Source organism: Macrobrachium nipponense, chromosome 2 (genome assembly GCF_015104395.2).
Source record: "Macrobrachium nipponense isolate FS-2020 chromosome 2, ASM1510439v2, whole genome shotgun sequence".
Lineage (NCBI taxonomy): Eukaryota > Metazoa > Arthropoda > Malacostraca > Decapoda > Palaemonidae > Macrobrachium > Macrobrachium nipponense.
The window spans coordinates 168,947,104-168,960,018 of NC_087201.1; the positions used below are offsets into that span (position 1 = coordinate 168,947,104).

The following is a 12,915-nucleotide window of genomic DNA, read 5'->3' on the forward strand; positions in this document are numbered from 1 at the left end:
TACCTTACCACTTTCATATGTTTTTTTGGGAAAGGCTGTGGCATCATTTGGTAAATCAACTCCCGCACATTCAGTTTCGGATAAAATTTTTTTTAAAGCCTGTAGATTGACTTCATGCACAGTTTGAAATACTTCTCTCATTGTAGTTAATTGAGAATAAAATGACTGAGGGAGCGTAGTTCACCTCTGTTTACTTCATCCGTCCACCTCTTACCTAAGAGAGGATCTTTTACACAAAACTTCCTCGCAATGTGTCCACCATTGTATCTAAGGTTCTTCTTCTATAACTACATCAATTGATTTACATCCATGTTCATCTTCAATCTCATCGTCTACATAATTTTCCTGCTCACACCCAACATCCAAGTCTTTGGAACAGTTACTAAATGTAAAGTTCGACTGCTAGATCTCTTTCACAGAAAATGTTACATTTATTTGTTTTCATCAGGCCATCACTTGTAGATAGTCTAAATTATCAGTAGTTAAGTTTGCTTTCTCCGGTAGTAGAGCAACATCTCCTAAGAGTAATCTCTCTAACCTGAATTTCACAGTGAGAGCATTAGGGTGCTCATAGGCCCATGCATTTGTCGTATGCACCAAAATAAATGTTCCAATTATCTTGATTTAATTTTCTAGTCAAAATGTATTCTACACCGAAAGACTTACGAAGCATATTGTGCAAGCCAATTAGTGAGTGAGAAGACAAGACTACGCCTTTCTGAAACATATATAGCCCTTTACGCTGTCAATCTTTTACTCTCATTGTTAACACTACTTCCGCCATTCTATGCAGAACATTTATTTGGTTCACAAAGTTGACACCAAATGCATTACGTGACTGTTTGTCCCTAAACTTATGAGAAGAATTTATTAGGTCAAACCACTGGTCCATCATGTTGATGAACTCTGTCTCCTTCCAGTACCTATTCACCAACAGTCCCTTTTCTCCAAGATATGAAATTGAACTAGAGCATGTATTTGATAAAAGTTGGGTTGCAAATTTAACTTGCTGTCGCTGATGACCAGATACATTCAAATGCATTTCACTAAGTTTATATGCTAAACCATATTCGGTCTTTGTCGCTGTTAACATTTCCTTGATAGAAGCATCAGATATGAAACTACCATCCTTCAGATAAAACCCAGAATCAACAAGATTATTCCTTGTTAGTTCAACAACAAAAGTCAAAGGAAGGATACATTTGCATAAATACACAGTTCAAACAGTTCAACAAAACATACAAAAATTGCTGTACGTTGCTATAAATACATAACAATTCCTTAAACACAACACCTCCCTCCAATAAAACCTGTAACAAAGCTTTAAACACACACACACACACTAATACATAGTACTGCATTATAGTCTAATCACCTTGAGGCATAAGGAGAGATGGAATTGCATCATCCTTTAATGTTCGTTGTCGCTTAGGAGTATCGATTCTAAGGAGAATGGATTTCATGTCATCTTTGTAGTCAGTGTCAGCAAAATGCACATAGCATACCACTGCATTATCAGCGCTTGTGCTATCAGTGTGGCAACATCAATGAATCCATCGTTGTCTTAAGTTCTTTTGCCCTTGGAAAACTGAAAGTATTGTACTTTTGATCCTGATGTCTTTCTTCTTGTATTATATAGCACCGATATACTGAAGAGTTGTTTGGCATATCTGCAGAATTGAAGTATGCCTAGTGGAAAAAGATTATAATGAAAACGTGCACACCCGAGGGTGACTTGGGTCAGGCTGGTGAACTAGACTGCAAGTCAGTGCATGTAGAGGCGCAGCTGATGTCATCACTCATTCCCGCTTCGTGCTCTACCTGCGCGCCGTCTGACCTGTCTTAGTGGGTCTAGCTACGAAAGGTTGAGACTTTCATACAGTTAGTGGCGTTGACAAGTTTCCCACCTGGCCAGAGGGGGTATTTAATCCTAATCCAAAAAGGTACATTTACAGGATTAACCCCGAGGTTAAGGTTAATCCTGAGTGTGTACATATACGAGTGTACTGTCCAGCTATTTGGTTTTATTTACAAGTGCATTCGTTTTAAAGTAATATATGGTATAAATAAGCGAATCCCACAGGAAAATGATAGTCAGAAATCCAAGCGCTTTCGTCTTTACTCAGGTATTGTCAAGAAGTTAATGAAGTACAATTGGAGAGAAAGGTCTCGGGTACAAAACAAGATCAAGAATACCAGATTGGTTAATTGTCAAAAGGGTAAAAATTAAAAAGAGATTAATCCACGGATTTAATCCGGCATATTCACACGGTCACAAAACCTCTAACCGAAAATTATCCAAAGTACGCTTTACCAGGGTCCTCAATGTAAAAATCTGGAATTATAATTTTAATTTTGCTTATATTTGTCTACAAACTTTATTTCATAATTGAAAGCATCTAGACTTAAAGTTTAGAAAACATTGTCTATTATTTGGACTTGATGCAAACCAAGATCAATGATATTCCTTTTAAATGCATTACATGGGATTAAGCCTCGTTGCTTGACTTCCAGTTAATAGGATGGTTTAAAATCTCTTCAATATTGTACGAATAATTGCATTCGATATTTGCCCCAGTTTACTGCACAAGAATTATTTGATAGTTGTTTGAGACGTTGTGAAAGAGAGTTTTACCGGTCTGTTCCGCTAATAGGACTTTATAAACACTTTTTGCAAGGAACTTTCAATTATTATGGCAGCCTGGAAGATCTATTAGGAGAAATTTTTTAATTTTTTTAAACTCTTGAACATTAATATTTACTGAAAAACATTTGTTAAAAAGCTTTTAAAATTATTTCTAGGAATATCTAAAAAACCTTTCATCATAGGGTGGTTTCGTTTTAGAATGTTTATGCTTACTAAAATTCAAGGTTTGTCATAAGTTGAATAAAAATCGTTTTTCTAGGCTCTTTTCCATTGCCACATCTTTAAAAGTCCTGGGTGTATTTAAGTTTACAATTGGCAATATCATAAATAGTTTTAATTTCAGGGTTCAATAAACTGTGGGCTACATCACATTGTCAATGCCCTCAGGAAAAACATCCCAGAAAAAACACAAGGAATTTAAAACGTTTTAATGGTGATTTTGCAGTAGTAATGAAAAAACAAAAGAGGGCAATGATTAGTTGATTTTTCGAAAGACAAAAAAGGTTAAAAAGGTTGTTCTTTCGATCTTTTCTTATGGCGACAGTTACATCCAAAGAAAATTTGAAAATTATGACGAATTTTCTTTCTTCCTTCTACAGTAAATTTTAATAGAAAGACTAAATTATTGAGATTATTGAGGGAATTCCTGGAGATTTTTGTGAACTGGCCAAATTTACAGAAGATATTCATCCGCTCCGGCCTAAAATTACTTCAACTTACCACATATCTTAAAACCAAAATAACTTTTTGGGTGGCCAAAAATTCTTGGCAAAGAGTTTTGTTCTCAATAAGATTTCCACCGTAAATATTTGTTTAATAAGGACAGGAGATAAGGTAGCGGAATCACCACATAGCCCTCCACTGCCACCAAACACTTTTTGTAACAAAAAAACAAATTTCCCCAAGTTAAAACCAAAATTTAACTATCTTTGATACATAATACCTTATGGGCGACTAATGAAGGTTTGTTTGCTACACTTAAGGGCAATGTCATTGACGTTTTCTAATTCCTCCTCCAAACTATTCAAGTAATAGTCACTCTACAGAACCACTTTTGTATAATAAAGAGCCAACACATCAAAAGAACTAAACCATATTAAAATCAAAAAATCAACATTTAAACCTACGTCAAATTTGTTTATTAAAATAAACATTGTTTTTTAAACATTCGCTGTTAGAAATTAGAAATTGTTCCCCCCCCCCATACCAAAAGGATTCTAAAGAATTTTTCTTTACAAGCCCATTTAGATAAATTTATACGTAACTGAGCCACTGAACTTAATGTGATTGTGCGTCTGAATAGGGTTATTGATTTTAATTGTCTTGATTTAAACCAGTTAACACATATAAACGGCGTAGGAGGCGCCATTCACTTGTGGTGTAAATAATAAACTGTTTAAAATTTAAAATGGGCGTCAAAAAGCCCTTCAAAAAGATGGCTATTTAATTTGTTTATTTTAAAATGGGGCAGTTTCACATGTCTGTGTAGGGTCAGGACCTCAGTTTCTGTTATAATAGATCAGGTTATCACTTTAGCAATGTCATTATTTCGTTTACTTATATATAGTTCACTTTTATTCCATTAATTATTACCACTGCATTAGATTTTAATGCTGCTTTTTGTCACTTTGTTCACTGTTTCTTATCCGTTCGTTTTTAACTTTTAAATTTTCTTTAAAAAAGCCTTGGAGAAAATCTTCTCCGGTTACATTTTAGGGGGGAAGGGTTTTACCTCATTAGCACCATACACAATCACCTTTACAAATTTCATTGATATCATCAGGGCATAGGTTTTGATTGTTAATTTTTCTAAATAACAAAAGGGGAATTTAATTTAGAAGGATGTCCGACACAGTCCAGGTTTACCAATTAAAAACACCAAACAGCCTTAATAACCCATTAATCCCAAAGCCGCTGGTTCGCTAGACACTATCAGGGTTTGGTTTGCGTTCTGATAAATTAATTCCATGAAATTCCACGTTGGCATTGCTTCTAGTCCAGTCGCTTTCAGCAATAAAGATTTTTCAGCTTGACTTGAAGCTTCCTTTCAAGACGGTTGCAGCAGCTTTCTCAATTTTCCGTTAGCAAATATCCAGCATCCGATTGTCTTTCAATCAACAGGAACCGGTCTGATTAAATTTAAAGCCATAACCTGTCCTGGCTTCTGAAGTTGTAACGGAAACGCAATCATCTACTTCCACTTTTGTTGATTGTCGATGGTGTTCTTCTGAAAGTTATTTTGATGCTTGCAACCGTCTTGAAAGGAAGCTTCAAGTCAAGCTGAAAAATCTTATTGTCGTAAGTCGTCTTCAGGGGGCATAACCATATCGTCGGTGTATACGTCTCGTCTTCGTCAGGAGATTCTGTTTCCAGGTCTTCATTCATGATGATGATAGAATTTTTTCAGCGTATGTGGAGGGAGCAGCAGACTGTTCATCGTTTTCACCTGAATCATCTACCGATTCTGAAGACAATCCTAGTAAATTACAGCTCGGCGAAACAATAAGTCTGCCCAGTGTGTGGTCATCTGGGTGCTGGGGTACCTGGTTTATAGGGGCATTGTTCCGGATTAGCCATTTTAGCGACCAAGAGGCTTAACATCCTTGAATAACTGAATAAATAGCAGCAAATTTGGCTGGTTTATCCGTGTTTTTACAGAGTAACATTGCTATAGATGCTACTCATTTACCCAGTTTTTCCAGAAGGAAAATTGCCATGTAAAGATAATTTTTTCTCCATGAGTTACACGAAGGTAACCTTATTGGTTTGCCTCCAAAAGCAATTATAATGCGTGCTGGCTGAGAGCCCGCCTTCAAACGGAAAGGGTTAAATGTTTATTATCCCCTTGTTAGGATGTCGGCGGGATTGCAGTTGGTTGGTACGAACTTCAGCTGGATATCACATTCCTGCCAAATATAATTAGTCTCCCACACCCCATTGGCTAGAAAGGTGTTTTTATTCTTTTACATATTGCTGACCCAGTCTATGGGTACTTTGCTGTCCGACCATTTGAAAATTCATCTCAATCACAAAAGATTCTTTTTAAGTGTTTGGCTCACCTGTATCATAGCAGCACTGCTAATAATTCTTAACTTTGGTATTGTTAATTTCTACCATCTTCTAGGTGTTACTCTCACTAGCAACCATATGTATACAGAAATTATGTATGAAAATTCGTAAAGTAACTAAGTCTACGGGCATAACCAGCTCAGTTTCTGGGAACCCCTTCTCACCCCGACCCCCTTCGGAGGGGTGGAAGGAGGTAGGATGAAAACCCATAATAAACCATCTTGCAGGTCCCCACCATAACCCTGCCAAGTTTCATACCCATCGGACCAGCTGTTTGGCCGTGATTGAATGACACATTACACCCATTATAGTAAGTTTTTTTTTTTTAAGGTAAAGTCTGTTTATCCCTGATGTAGGCTACTGCATCGTAAGATTTACTGGATGTATCGGGATCTGATTCCCCTATGTATTAATGTGGACAAATTCTTCTAATATATGGCTAGCTTTTTCTTGTCTCCTTATCTAAAATGACATACCAACCTATGGCTGCCTCCCACAGTTCCTGCAAAGTACCTTCCCTCTTACGAAAATCGGACTAACGAGACCTGAGGGGCCAAAGTTAAGACACCAACAACGAGAGTAGCCTAAGTTTCATTAGAGCGTTACCCCCTGTCCCCTCCCTTATCCCCTTACAAGGCTTCAAGCTCAACAATCTTCGTACCTTTTCCATATCATCCCTAGGATAGTGATTTCTGGTGGCTCTTACCTGCTAATTCGTTCGTTTAATTCATCATTGTTGCTAGCCCACCCTGTTAATGGCATATGAGCCTCATTTAACAATGACGTGACATTTACGTAATCTTTCGACATTTCTTCTTTTGTCTCCTAGGTGTTCAAATGAGTCCACATAAAAGTACTTAACAATTTCTTCCTGCCACCTTTTCTCCCTAAGGTGTGTCCTAAGGACGTGTTCGAGAAGGTAAGGGCTGGTGGTGATGTCAAAGACCACGACTCGAAAGGCAAAGGTAGCTGTTTATTTCGATGTCTTGTGCCTTAGAAAAAGCTCGTACTTTGCATCGCTGGGATCATGCAAAAGACTGAAATGCTTTCGGAATATCAAGTTAGGACGGGCCCCGTGAGGGTTGCATCTGAATGTCAGTAGTAAATCGGGAGCCACTACAGACCCGGGGACGATCGATTTTCGCGGGAAAAAATATCTGAGAAGAACTTTTTTTGCCCTTTTTTGTAATTGACCCAGTAAAAATAAAGCCTGAAAAACATCAAACGGTAAAGGGGGGACCCATTGGGAAACCGGGGTTTTTGGGTGGGGGAAGCAGCGAACGACTTTCATGGTGCACGTAACTCTCAATTCCCGGTTATGAGGCCCAGAACTGTGACACTTAATGCAAAAATTTGACCTCTTACTCTGCATTCAAGGTTGACGTAGGCTAGGCTAGCCTAAGACCACTTACATTGCAAAACTTTTGAAAGGCTAGCCTACATGTAAAATGTCTAGCCTAGGCTACCACTTACCGACATTATATTAGAAGCTGAGATCCCACAGTAAGGCCGCAGCGTAACGGCGCTTCGCGCCTTATCCGCATTTTTAAAGATTCTTGGCAGGCGAGACATGTTTTGGCAAGAGGTAATATTGCGCTGCGCGCGCTAACCACAGAGGTTACAGTAAGGCCGCGGCGGAACGGCGCTTCGCGCCTTATCCGCATTTTTAAAGATTCTTGGCAGGGGAGACATGTTCTGGCAAGAGGTAATATTGCGCTGTGCGCGCTAACCACAGAAGTTACAGTGAATTAGCCACAGTACATACAAAAAACCACGACTAGCCTATTTTTCCCCACCATAACTGTAACATTGAACACCTTCCTCGTTCGCCACGGCCTTACTGTTCGAACACGTGCTCCGGTACAGACTTCGAACTAACTGAAACAGTACTGTTCGAACACATGCTTCGGTACTGGCTTCGAACTAACCGAAACACTAGTTTTAAGGCTAACAAACATTAATATACAACTTACCTTATTCACATTTCAAAGTTGCTGCTGTCCGACGACCATGAAGGGGTAGAAGAAGGCATCAGTCTCGGCCTCTTTGGAATGGGTGAGGGATCACGTGGCTCGCTGGTAGAAGGTCCTGGCCTTATTGTTTCGGGCCGGGAAATCCAATTTGAGATGGGGGATGTCGGGCAGCTTTTGAGCGGGTAGATAAGTTTGATCAATTTCAGGAACGCCCGAAATGGACACGGAACATCTTGTAGATACCGCTTCTGGATACAGTACATAGAAAAATAGCTTTCGTAAAGTTCTTTCTGCGTACCGTGTCTCGGTAGCGCGCTCAGTTTAAGGACACGCCACTGCGATCCTATAGTGTTCGTGTATACATTCGGGTCGTCAGGGCTAACAAAGTTAACGCTGTGGTTCACGACATTATGCGCAAAATAAAGATCCCGGACTTTGCTGTACGACTTCCAGCAATCAGATATGATTGTGGTTTCTGGAAGTACGTTATCAAGCAACACCGGGATCAGAGTTTCGGCAGATCGGTCTGGAACCACCTTGAAAAAGGTCTCGCGTGTCTGCCGGTCAATGCCACCGAACACCCAAGATCCGTCTACCTTTCGGCCACGGTTGTACTTCCGTTTCCCAAATTTAGATTCGTCGATCTCAACAATATGACCAGGACCACCGATTTTCTTATCAGCACACAGGATTTGGCAACATACATCTCTACAAAAATTATACTAATCGACCATGGTGTTCGGCGCTAAGGGCATAACCAAATCTGTGACAACACACTGTGAGATCTTCTTTGTGAAGCAAAATATTAATATAATAATTGTCTCGAGACAAACGCGACTTTTCAAAAAAGAATCCGTGCCGAACTGATACCTTCTTACCGCACTTGCTGTTTGTACATCGCCACATGTATATCGCTTGGCCTGTGGCCTCGCTGGTCCCATGTTTCATAAATCGACGGTTCGCTGTGTTGCATGTTGTGCATAACCCCGAATAGTCCCCAAGTAACCCTTCCCTATATAACCACTTCATAAATTCGTTTCTTAAAAACTCGAGAAGGATACCATATACAAATGCGTATATTGATCAAACTGGTCAGCAGTAACACTTTTCGGAAACAACACGGAATGAGTTCTATCCATGGCGGCGGTGTAGAACGGAAAGGGCAAATTTTGTGACTGCAGGTATGATTGTCTGATTCATATTCATGGGACACGTTTTTATTGGTTGGGAGGAAGTTAATCCATGTCCCTTGGGAATGACCTGGGTCAAACCTGATACAGGATTGGTTTGGTTTAAAATTTCCCGCGTTGGGGGCGGGCCGACGTACAGCGCCTGTCCGTGGCCAACTCAAGAACTACAGGAGCTCGGACTGCCGTGTCAGCCTTCACATCAAGTGGGTACTTAGAAAAATTTAAGTTTCACGGGAAATATCGGCGGATGGTATTTTGGCTTAAATCGTCGGATAAGTGACTTTAATGGTAAATTTTGGAATTCTGGACAACTTTTATTCTATGCATTTTGTTATTTTGGGTAATGGTTCTGGAATTGTAGGATCTGTCCCCGGGTCTGCGAACTACCCTTACAAAATTCGACCATATTCGGCCTTGGGTACAATAAATCATTCAATGAACGTTCACCCTTTGATTTTGATGATGCGTGAATACAATGCGTAGGGGAGTAGTTAAGCTTTGTTTCTTAATTCCAAAGTGCTGCATGTAATGGCCTTCAATTAGAGCATTAGGAATTTCTCTGACAAACCCCGCCTCTTTATTAATGTTGCCTTTTTCTGCCTCTGGTAGCCTCTTTTTTTTCCTTTACCTCCACTCTTGATACTGATTTTCTTGGTCTTCCCCTTCCTTTCTTTATTACTACATCAGTTTTTTTCTTTGATGTTAAAATTGACCTTCTAGGCCTGTTATTCTCTTCTTTTATGATTTTTTGTTCTTTTTCAGTCTTCCACTAAGCTGCCCAAGTCTCTGTCTCTCAGATTGTTTATTTCTTTTTCTACCACTTTTCTGGCAGTTGACTTTCTAGGCCTACCCCGCCCTTGATTTCTTTTCTTATCTGTTGGCTTTTCCTTTGAGGTTAAAATTGACTTCCTAGGTCTCCCCCTCTTTTTCAAATTAGTGGAATTGGATGAGATTTCACATGCTAAGTTTTGTTTTTTCCTGACGCACTCATGTCCATCACCGGGTAAGCTTCCCTCCCTCTTGCGTTTCAGGGGAATCTTTTCCATCTCTTGAACAATTGAACCTTCATTTTCTAATCTTTCATTCAAGGAAGATGAAGAGATAGTAGATGCACTTTCTGATAAGCGGTTTTGTATTATTGTCTTTCTGAAACAGTCTTCCTAACGAATTTAACTGGGGTATGGCATTTGTGGTAGTTGACGTTCGGGCGCTCTGCCCCACGGAATCAAGGCTCGCTTGGTACCCTTGCTTGGTCTTTACTACGCTGTTTCACCATGAGGTGGACGGGTGGTTTTCATGCTCGCTTACCAATCTGGTGGTCCGAAGTTCGATTCTCCACTCGGCCAACGCAGAATCAGAGGAATTTATTTCTGGTGATAGAAATTGATTTTCTCGATGTTGGTTCGAATCCCACAAAAGCTGTAGGTCCCGTTGCTACGAAACAAATTGATTCCTAGCCACGTAAAAAAATATCAAATCCTTCGGGCCTGCCCCAGGGGAGCTGTCAATCAGCCCAGAGGTAAGATATACTTTTTTTGTTCTGTTTCACTCTCCGTGTGAAAACTGCTCATGCGGAGCTTATACTCTTTGGATCCATTGTCTTGAACAGGTCTATAAAAGTTCTTTCTGCGGTTATTGCTTTTCGAAAACCACTTCGGCACTTCTTGAAAGTATTAACCAGATTAGAAGGTAGTTTTTCAAATGCCTTTTCGATACACAAGGAAGAGAATACACACGCCTGTTCAGTGATATTTTGGAGAATCCTCTTATTCAGACCAAAACGAGTTTTATGTTCACCTACCAGGTGGAAGACAATTCGACAACTCCAATCCTATTTCTTTCAGTTTGTTACTTCGTGTTTCAAACAACCCGTAGCTCCAACAACCGGCAGAAGGCCTCCAAGATAAGGGGCACTATTGCATCTTAAATTACCGTAATATCTAAGAACAATGCAAAGATGTGTTTATCGCAACATTAGTTGACTTTTTTCCCTTTACATCTTGTTTGACTTCCTCAAACAGTACAGTCGAGATTACATTGGAAATTAACATGCTGCATTTTGCACGATGTAGATGCAAATTCTCAAGTTCGCTACATTTTCCATTCCTTTCCATGATTTCACCAAGGTGATCAATACTTGCTATTGGACAGTGGCAAGTTATAGATACTGTCATGGCTTAACTCCACTCGTTTTTTATTTAATTTTCATTTTTTCCTTGGAGTGACAGTTAAAGGGAGTGTCCTAGCTTGCTATTGGGACATGACAAGTTATAGATACTGTCATGGCTTAACTCCACTCGTTTTTATTTCATTTTTCATTTTTCTTGGAGTGACAGTTAAAGGGAATGTCCTAGCTTGCTATTTGGACAGTGACAAGTTATAGATACTGTCATGGCTTAACTCCACTCGTTTTTATTTCCATTTTCATTTTCCTTGTGGGAGTGACAGTTTAAGGGACTGTCTAGCTTGCTATTGGACTGTGACAAGTTATAGATACTGTCATGGCATAACTCCCTCGTTTTATTTTCATTTTTCCTTGGAGTGACGGTTTAAAGGGAGTGTCCTAGCCTTTTTGCTATTGGAGTGACAAGTTATAGGGCTAGTGTCATGGCCTAACTCCATGTTTTTATTTTAATTTTCTTTTCATTTTGAAGTGAAGTTTAAAGGGAAGTGTCTAGCTTGCCATTGGACAGTGGACAAGTTATAGATACTTGTCATGGCTTAACTCCACTCGTTTTATTTGCATTTTCATTTTCCTTGGAATGACAGTTAAAGGGAGTGTCCTAGCTTGCTATTGGACAGTGACAAGTTATAGATACTGTCATGGCTTAACTCCCACTCGTTTTTATTTCTTCATTTTCATTTCCTGGAGTGACGTTAAAGGGAGTGTCCTAGCTTGCATATTGAAACAGTGACAAGTTATAGATATTTTCTGTCATGGCTTAACTCCACTCGTTTTTTATTTCAATTTTCCATTTTCTTGGAGTGACAGTTAAAGGGACTGTCCTAGCTTGCTACCTGGACAGTGACAAGTTATAGATACTGTCATGGCATACTCCACTCGTTTTTTATTTCATTTTTCCTTGGCTTGTGACAGTTAAAGGGATGTCCTAGCTTGCTATTGGACAGTGACAAGTTATAGATACTGTCATGGCTTAACCCTACATCGTTTTTATTTCATTTTCATTTTCCTTGGAGTGACAGTTAAAGGGAAGTGTCCCCTAGCTTGCTATTGGACAGTGACAAGTTATAGATACTGTCATGGCTTAACTCCACTCGTTTTTATTTCATTTTCATTTTCCTTGGAGTGACAGTTAAAGGGAGTGTCCTAGCTTGCTATTGGACAGTGACAAGTTATAGATACTGTCATGGCTTAACTCCACTCGTTTTTATTTCATTTTCATTTTCCTTGAGTGCAGTTAAAGGAGTGTCCTAGGCTTGCTATTGGACAGTGACAGTTATAGATACTGTCATGGCTTAACTCCACTCGTTTTATTTCATTTTCATTTTCCTTGGAGTGAAACAGTTAAAGGGAGTGTCTAGCTTTGCTAACCTGGACAGTGACTTAAGGGTAGATACTGCATGCAATTGCTTAAGGCTCCACTCGTTTTTATTTAATTTTCATTTTCCTTGGAGTGACGGTTAAAGGGAGTGTCCTAGACTGTGACGATGCTCTTATCCTATTCATATGTCCTTTTGATTTTTCATCGTCTGCCAAACGAAAAGCTTTCGGAGCTATCTTGGTTTTAAAAATCTTAAAAAAGCAGTTTCACTTCCATCGTTGGCTCTAACAAATCTTGGGAAGAAAAATGTCTGGATTTGAAGAGTCTCTTCCACTGTCACAACTTTTCCATTTGTTTCCAGGCATTTTGAAAAATATCACCAGTACCGTAAGGTGTTAAAACAGAAGTTTGATATGGTAGCTTATAGATAGAATTGACTCTGTAACTAAAACAGGGTGCTTAATCAGTGAACAATAGAAATATAAAGTTGGCTTTAACACTTATGTACAATTCAAAAATTGTTATCCTATTTT

The 12,915-nt window shown here is 39.3% G+C and overlaps 1 long non-coding RNA gene across 3 annotated transcripts in view; it reads left to right on the plus strand.

The window, feature by feature from the left end:
• LOC135221127 (uncharacterized) overlaps window positions 1-12,915 on the plus strand; it is a 182,926-nt gene that overhangs the window by 58,249 nt on the left and 111,762 nt on the right. The window lies entirely within an intron of this gene.